General features: G+C 38.5%; 1 non-coding gene across 1 annotated transcript; it reads right to left on the bottom strand.

Moving 5' to 3' along the window:
- Window positions 1-2,462: 2,462 nt before the first annotated feature.
- On the bottom strand, window positions 2,463-2,569 carry LOC125350986. The gene has a single exon (XR_007210885.1). It is a non-coding gene; the product is annotated as a U6 spliceosomal RNA (small nuclear RNA).
- Window positions 2,570-9,231: the final 6,662 nt, after the last annotated feature.

The following is a 9,231-nucleotide window of genomic DNA, read 5'->3' as shown; positions in this document are numbered from 1 at the left end:
TAGGCCATATTCCCAGCCCTAGAAATATTTTTTTATCTTTAAGTAATTGTACAAAGGAGTTGCAGTTCACCAAAGCAGTCTATCTTGATAAATATCACCTCTTTCTACATCCTCACCCACCCTCCCAACTCATCCTTTCCCTTACATATCTTAACTTGAGATTATAGATTGAATTTTTTGCCATTTAGCAAAGCAGTTTATGTGTACAATGCATCTTGATCTGTGTCACCACTGCACTATCTTCACCACCCTTCCACCCACCCCTTCCCTTGTATTTCTCAATGAAGTGGTATATACAATGAATCCTTTTTTTTTTTTTAATTTTGATTGTCAAACTGATGTACAGAGAGGTTACAGTTTCATATGTTAGGCACTGGATACATTTCTTGTACTATTTGTTACCTCCTCCCTTATTCCCCCCTCCCCCTCCCCCTTTCCCTTTCCCCCCATGAGTTGTTCAGTTGGTTTACACCAAATGGTTTTGCATGTATTGCTTTTGTAGTCATTTGTCTTTTTACCATGTTTCTCTCGATTTTGGTATTCCCTTTCCATTTCTTAGTTCTAATACCAGTATACACAGTTTCCAATGTACTCAGATAAGATACAGAGATAGTGCAGGTACAACCTCAGGAAGGGGATACAAGAGGATCATCAATAATAGAAACTATGGTTTCACATCACATGTTGAAAGTAATTACAACAGTGATATAACAGGCGTTTCCATAACATGGAGTTCATTTCACTTAGCATCATCTTATGTGTTCATAAGGATATAGCTATTGGGCTCTTGTGATCCTCTGCTGTGACTTGCCTAAACCTGTGCTAATTATTCCCTATGAGGGAGTCCATGTTTCTTTGGGTCTGGCTCACTTCACTTGGTATAATTTTTTCCAAGTCCTTCCATTTCCTTATGAATGGGGCAATGTCATTATTTCTGATAGAGGCATAAAATTCCATTGTGTATATGTACCACATTTTCCTGATCCATTTGTCTACTGAGGGGCATCTGGGTTGTTTCCATATTTTAGCTATGACAAATTGTGCTGCAATGAACATTGTTGTGCTGGTGGCTTTAGTGTATTCCTGTTTGTGGTCTTTTGGGTAGATGCCCAAAAGTGGGGCTGCTGGGTCATAGGGTAGCTCTATGTTTAGCCTTCTGAGGAATCTCCATACCGCTTTCCAGAGTGGCTGAACCAGTTTACATTCCCACATTTGTTATTGCTAGTTTTCTTGATATAGGACATTCTTACTGGGGTGAGATGGAATCTCAATGTTGTTTTGATTTGCATTTCTTTTATGGCCAGTGATGTAGAGCACTTTTTCATATGTCTCTTGGCCCTTCTCATTTCCTCATCAAAGAAGTCTCTTTTTAAGTCTTTAGCCCACTTTTTGAGGGGGCTATTGGTTCTTTGTGGTTTTGTTTTGGAGGAATATAATGTTTTAGTTCTGCATATATTTTAGATATGAGGCCTTTGTCCGTTGTATGGCCAGTAAAGATCTTTTCCCAATCTGTGGGCTTTCTGTTTATCTTGAGAGCTATGACCTTTGCCCTGCAGAAGCACTGCAGTTTGATGCAGTCCCATTTGTCCATCCTTTCTTTGATTTGTAGCATTTCTGGGTCTTTGTTAAGGAAGTTCCATCCTGTGCCAAGGAGCCCAAGTGTTTCTCCTACTCCTTCTTTTAGTGTTTTCAGGGTATCTGTTTTAATTTCGAGGTCTTTGATCCATTTGGAATTGATTTTGGTGCAGGGTGATATATAAGGATCTAGTTTTAGTTTGTTGCATGTGTTGAACCAGTTTTGCCAGCACCATTTGTTAAAGAGGCTATCTTTCTTCCATCCTATTTTTTTAGCTCCTTTATCAAAGATTAAGGTAGGCATAGTTCTGTGGGTTCATTTCTGGGTCTTCAATTCTGTTCCATTGGTCTTCAGGCCTGTTCCGGTGCCAGTACCAAGCTGTTTTTATTACTATAGCTTTATAATACAGCTTGAAGTTTGGTATTGTAATTCCTCCAGCACTGTTCTTTCTGCTTAGGATTGTTTTTGGTATTCTGGGTCTTTTATTGTTCCATATGAATTTCTGGATTGCTTCCTCTATTTCATTAAAAAATGGTGTTGGGATATTAATGGGTATTGTATTGAATTTGTAGATAGCCTTTGGCAATATTGCCATTTTGATTATATTAATCCTCCCAATCCAGGAGCATGTTAGGTTTTTCATGTTTTTAAAGTTCTCATCATAGAGGTCTTTCACTTCTTTGGTTAAGGTTATTCCTAGGTTTTATGCTTTTTGAGGCTATTGCAAAAGGAGTTGCTTTCCTGATTTCAGCCTCAGCGTTTGGGTCATTAGCATATAGAACGGCCATTGATTTTTGAGGGTTTATTTTATATCCTGGAACTTTGCCAAAGTTTTGGATCAGCTCTAGTAGCTTGGGAGTAGAGTCTATGGGGTTCTTTAGGTATAAAAAATATGGAACGCTTCACAAATTTGCATGTCATCCTTGCTCAGGGACCATGCTAATCTTCTCTGTATCATTCCAATTTTAGTATATGTGCTGCTGAAGTGAGCACTACAATGAATTCTTGCCTGCATTCTCTCAACCTTTTCCCTTTTATTCTTCTACCCCTCTCCCTTCAGTTCGACCCTCCCCTATTGAAAATACCCATTTTCTGGTACTTATCTTGTTGGGCTTTGACTTAGTCTTTTTAAAATGACTATACTATTTGTGCTCTCAATAGAGTCTATTACACTTCAGGTAATTAATTTGTAATCCCTTGCTTACCACCCAGTATGTTTACTTGTAGATTTAGAGGCACATTCTACCTACCACAAAACAGGGAAACTATGCAACCTGTGTTTCTCGGGATTAATTTTATATCTAGGTTTTGTGAGTGAGATTGGTAATTACCTTTTTTTCCTTCTTTTTCCCGATTTTGAAATTGAGATTAAATTGTACTCATGGGTAAATTGAGAATTTTCCACTTTCATAATTTGTAAACAATCTCTTCCTATTATTGGAGCAATTATTTTCTTGAAAGCTTTGAAAGCTTAGGACTTACATTCAGTCAGTATACATGAGTGTGTGTCTATCTACATTTACCATTGATATCTGCTGGTTGTTTAGATGTACTCCACACTCATTGCCAATTATTATAAATTCCTTGTGCCATTTGTAAAGAAATAGAAAAAAATTCTCTTAAGTGATGTACATCAGGACCAAAGAGACAAAGGTTGCATGTTTTCCCTCATATGTGGAAGCTGGTATTAGCCCATAACATATAGTAAATTGGGTGGTATGTAAGTAGTGACAAATATATTAACTGAAATATGGTAGAATCGAGGATGAAGTAAAATAATGTAATTCCTTAGAAAGGCAAAGTCCAAGTCCAACAAAATAAGCACCAAGAGACAGGTACTTGCAAGAGGTGGAGAGGGCCAAGGAAGAAGAATGTATGAATGAAATGAAGACGATTGTGAGAGGGAGAATGAAGCCAAGCATGCAATGAATGTATAGACTGCAAAATTAAGAAAAGTAAGGGAAGAGGTGGGTCAGGAGGGGGTAGGTGAGAATATTCAAAGGGGAACACTAATCAGGATGCATTGTTTTCATAACCTGCTTTGCTGAATGGTTCCTCCTTTGTACAACTACTTAAAGATAACAACAACAACAACAACAAAAATGCCTTTCTTCTACAGCAATAAATATAAAACTACATACTGTAAACCAACTGTACAACTCATGGAGGGGAATGGGGAGGGGGCAAGGTGGGGGGAAAATGAGGGAGGAGGTAACAAGTTGGATAGGAAATGTATGCACTGCCTTACGTATGAAACTGTAACCCCTCTGTACATCATTTTTTTTTTAAAGGCTCTTTAATGCAAGTGTATGATGATTACATCCTTGGATCATACCCTCACTCTTGGGGTATGGGGGAGGAACAGATGTTGACAGAGTCCAAGAGAGAATTTACACTATTCCAGACATCTAACAAAGGACCCTCTGTACATCATTTTGACAATAAAGAAATAAATAAATTTTTTAGATAGTTTCTTGTAAAACTCTCCTGTAAAATAATTTGGACCTTTGTTTACTTAATGAGATGGTTTGTTAAGTATGGATTGATTTTTTGAAAGGGTTTTTATAGAAATCCCTAAGATTCCATTTTTCACATTGTTCTTTGATTATTATTATTTGGTATTTGGGATATGTTTGGAGATGTGTTGCTCCCTTTTTATTTCTAACATTTTTATCTGTGTCTTTTCTTTTTCAAACCATCATGGCAAGAGTCAGTTCTTTGAAAATATTAATAAAGGAGAAATGGTGATTTGTTGTTCTATTTAATCAATTTTAATTTAAACCAATTTAATTTTCTGTTTTGTCAAGTTTTATTGCTGTATTTATTTCTTCTCCTATTTGGGATTTATTCATGTGTATGTGTGATGGGGGTATTGATTTGGGTTGTAGGCTCACTATTTTTCAGTTACTAAAAGTTCACTGAGAATCATGCTTAATTAGCTTTAATCATTTGTTTACACTTTAAATCTTGTAAACAAAGCAATGATCTTTGTATACTTTATCTTTCATATCCACCTCCTAGTTTGATGTCTACTATTTTTAAATTTACCTTTTTTAACTTTACAATTATCACCATTATACAGATACATATATGTATGCATAATTACACATATACATTTAGGTATATATGAATCTCCATACACATATTTGTCCATCTTGATGGCTTTTGCCTAGGTCCACATTTTAGATTTACCTGGGGAGTTTTCACCAGTATCCATGTCTGGACTATCCAGACATTTAAATTACACTCCACACCAGATGACCAATATGCAAGGGTGGCTGTCAACCAACTGTTTAAATTCCTCTTCATGCTTGTCAATGTCTTTGTTGACTATTCCTTTTGGTTATTTTAGATATTCCTTCTACAAAATATTTCCCCACTTCCTGAAGTATATGTCTTTATAAACTAGGTCATGGTGAATTCCCTTTATGCTGTATCAAATTGCCCTATTCAGTCCTGGTTCTGCCAAGGTAGTATTGCTTAGGACAGTATTTTGGATCAACAATTGTCCTTCTTTTTTTAGATCTCTGAAACCCTTACTGCTATGAGTATTAGTTTCCAATGTTGCTGGAGGAAGTCTTCTGAAACTCTTACTTTTCCACTTTTTAGCTTTCTTCTCTTTGCAGCACTGGAGATGAAATTCAAAGCCTCGGGCTTGCTGGATGAGGGTTCTACTACCTGAGTTCTCCCCTAAGCTCCTTATTTTTAGTTAGTTGTTCAGATTTTTTTAAATTAAATTATCTTTAAGTAGTTGTACAAAGAGTAGTTGTACAAATGAGTTTGTGAACACAATGCATCCTGATGAGCTAATTTATTTCATAGTTCTTTCCCATCACTCCTGATCCTATTGGTCCTGGGACTTGAACTCTGGGCCTGGGTGTTTTCCCTGAGCTCTTCAGCTCAAGGGTAGCTCTCTACCACTTTGAGCCACAGTGCCACCTCTGGTTTTCTGGTGCTAATTGGAGATAAGAGTCTCATGGACTTTCCTGCCCAGGCTGGCTTTGAACCACAGTCCTCAGATCTCGGCCTCCTGAGTAGCTAGGATTATAGGTATGAGCCACTGGTGTCTGGCTCAATTTTCTTAATTTTGTACGATATGCATTAAATTTATGATTGTGTTCATTGTCACCCCCCCCCCCCAGCCCCTTCCTCTCTTCCTTTGTCTACATGCTTCCCCTTGACTGCACCCCTTAACTTTCAAATATACATTTCCATTATTTTGTTGGAATGTGTCAGGTAGGTTTGGGGATTAACTTTGTCCCAGCTGGGTTTGATCCTCCTGTCTCTGCTTCTGGAATACCTGAGATTACAACACTTGTAAGTTTTAACATTTGTATTGTACCTTTTCTCTGGTTGATTTTTATCTTTAGGGACTGGATGTTTAACATATTGTAACTCAACCTAAATATTGTTTAATTTGTCTCTGTTGGTATGCATTGCACTTCATTTGTGTTTAAATGTTGTCTATTAATCTGGTCTTAAAAGTCTCTTTGTCATTATTTCTTCAAAGATTGGTTCATCTTCATGAATAATTTTGTGGGATGTTAGTCTTCTCATTCTGACTCCATTTCCCTTAACATGGCTCCTGCTTTCTCTCTCTTTGTGTTGTCTTTTGGGCAATTCATTACACACATGCTACAGTCTGACAGTAATCCCTTAATTGAAGTCTAAAATACATGAGACATTTTATTTTGACAATTTTATTTTTCATTTTTATGTTCTATTTAGTTCTTTTTCAAATCTTCCTAGCCCTTTTACAGTCTTTGTTTATTGCCTTTGTTGGCGTTTTGTTTGTTTCTTCATCCAAATGAAACCTAACTTCTTGCACGAAACATGGACAATATAATTAAGCTCGGCGCAGAGGTCTAAGTCTAGCATCTTCTTTTCTTCCAAGCATCATAAATGCTTGGATTTCCACCCCCCGGCAGTTTTTACATATCCCAAACATCAACTAAGGCATGTCTGCCTTGTGCATTAGGATGTGCAGCAATAATAATCCTCTTTAGAAAATAAAATTTCAGAGTTCACTCCATTATCTTCTCCTCAGTACATAATACATATCAGTCAATGCTTACCAGACAAGTGGCATCTACCCCAGATCTCATTTATCTACACAATTATCCCTTCATTTGTCTATAATTATCCTTGTGTAAGGTTAAGCCCAAGGACAAATTGATTACTCACTGTCCTTCACCCTCACCGATCAGGCATGGTTCACATGACTGTTTGCCCAGAAGCCCAAGGGAGCTGTCATTCAGCCTTAGTCACAGCAGCAATGTGGTTCAAGAGGTTCAAGGGAGGAGAATACTGCTGATTGAAAATGGCTTTGTTTGTGTGTTGGTTTGTTTCCCAAAACACCACTATATTGACTCTGCTTCTATGTAAATCTCCCACTACTGGAATCTTAGACTACAAGAACTGAGTGTGTTGCTGAAATGCACTTCTCCTCTGTAGCCCCCATATTCCCAACAGCTCTTTAAAGAGGGTCCAAAGGTTCTGGCTACATCCCTCCTTTTCTACAAATGATTTCCTTTCTTTATTGGATCCAGACGTAATGATGGCAAGTCTAGACAGTGACTGGCACCCAGAGATGATCTAGGAGTCCCACTCTACCAATCAGTGAGAAACAGGGTTCTCCAGGGAAGCAAATGCAATAGCTATGCAGAGGGATACACAAGAGGGGCTGTGTCAGGACATTGTTTCATGTGATCAGGGCAGCAGAGAAATCCCATGTCAAGCTGTCTATTACTGGAGAACCTGAGATGGCAGGACCATGGTGTGGTCTAATTCTAAAGGCCTAAGAACCACATAGATCAACAGTAGAGCTCTGAGCTTGAGGCTGAAAGTCAGACCCAGAGAAGGACTGCTGTCCTCTGGAAGGGCTTCTGATGTCCCAGGCAGGGCATGAGCAGGTTCCTGTGCTTTTTTACTTTCTGGACCCTGGAAAATCAGATGGTGCCTGCCACTGAGAAAGCAGGTCTGGCCACCTCATCCACTTAGCCTCAGTGGCTACACTTCCTCTGGAAATGCACTCACAATCATACGCCAAATAATGCTTTCCCTGCCTCCTAGATACTCCTCCCTCTAGGAACATTGACATGTAAAATCAGCCAAGCCTGTCAACCAGTGAGGAATCACCATGTTCAATTGTCTCTAAACCAAAAGTACTATTCAAAGAATAAAAACTAGCACCATTTACCAAGGAATGGGTGGATGCAGAAAGCCCTTTCCATCTATCATCTCAAGTAATGCTTACAAGAATTGATATTAGCATCTTCATCTTAGAGGAAACAAACAGGATGGGAGAGAACGATTGGAAGGGGTAACTCTGATCAAGAAGTATTGTCTACTTAAATGGTCATGTTAAATTGCAAGCCACTTGTACAAATATTTGAAGTTCAAAGGGGAAAGGGCTCCAAATCTGACCAGCAGTGCTTGAGGTCTGAGACGGTAAAACTATTTGCCCAGGATCACAAAATTGGTAAGTTGGAGACTCAAGACAGTTTAAGTCAGCTCCTTTCATGTTTTATATTACTTATTATTATTTTAAACATAGGATATTCTGCCTGCACCCTGCTTTCCCTGTGAAGCCTATAATATAAACATTAATTTATAATTTAAGCATATATTAATAAGGCTAGTGCAGAGAAAAATGAAAAAATTCACAAGCACTGAAATACCAAAAGACCTTCTTTTTTCTCTCCTTCTCTTCCTTCCTTCCTTTCTTTGTCTCTTAAAACAAACAAACTTTGCAATGCAGGTGTTTGCTCTCAGGGTCTCACAATTGCCAGGCAGGTGCTCCTACCACACTTCTATCCTGTTCCTCGCTGGTTACTTTTAGTATTGAGTCTTGTTTTCTGCCCTAGCACATTCCTGAGACATGATTCATCCATTTTAGGCTTTTCTTCACTGCTGAGGTCATAAGCGTATGCTACCATGCCCAGCTTTTCTCCATGGAAATGGAGTTCCATAGACTTTTTCTGCCCAGGTTAGCCTGAATCTTCCCGATCTCAGCCTCCCAAAGAGCTAGGATTTCAGGCATGAGCCTCCAGCGCTAAGCTCCAAAGAATTTCTTTTTCACAAAGAGCAGGCTTTCCTACATCCAGCACCATTGATATTTTGTGCCAGGCTTTTCTTTGTTGTGTAGAGACATGCAGCGTCTAACTTCTGCACACTAGATAGCAATTATATTTCGCCTTCTCCAATGTGAGGAGACATTCGTGTATGCCGAATGTCATACACTGTGTCCGTGCATAGACATGTGTTTGTTCCTTGCTCATTCCAGCTTTGTCTTCACTGACAAAAGGATGAACTGATTTCATTCAGGTCAGATACATCTGCGTATGCCTGAGCAAGTGCACAGGGAGAAAAGCAATAACATCTTGCTGGCATGCTGGGAAAAGATTTCTCTCCGTGAACGTAATTTGCTACTTCCATCAGGATTGCTGTTCCCACATTTGAACAGAGAAATTGCCCAGGGTAGGACAATTCCTCGTACATGTAGGGTGTGTAAGATCATCTCTCTGGAGCCTACTGTCATTTTTTGGTCTTTTCAGCTAAAAAAGATAAAAAATGAATGTGTGAAAGATAGTAAATTCTTGAGCAGAAATATTCATTTAATCATGAGTTCTTTTTTGTTGCAGAATTTACATCTC

This window comes from Perognathus longimembris, chromosome 4, assembly GCF_023159225.1.
Source record: "Perognathus longimembris pacificus isolate PPM17 chromosome 4, ASM2315922v1, whole genome shotgun sequence".
Classification (NCBI taxonomy): domain Eukaryota; kingdom Metazoa; phylum Chordata; class Mammalia; order Rodentia; family Heteromyidae; genus Perognathus; species Perognathus longimembris.
Note: the sequence above shows the minus strand (reverse complement) of the source record. Positions and strands in the feature narration are given on the sequence as shown.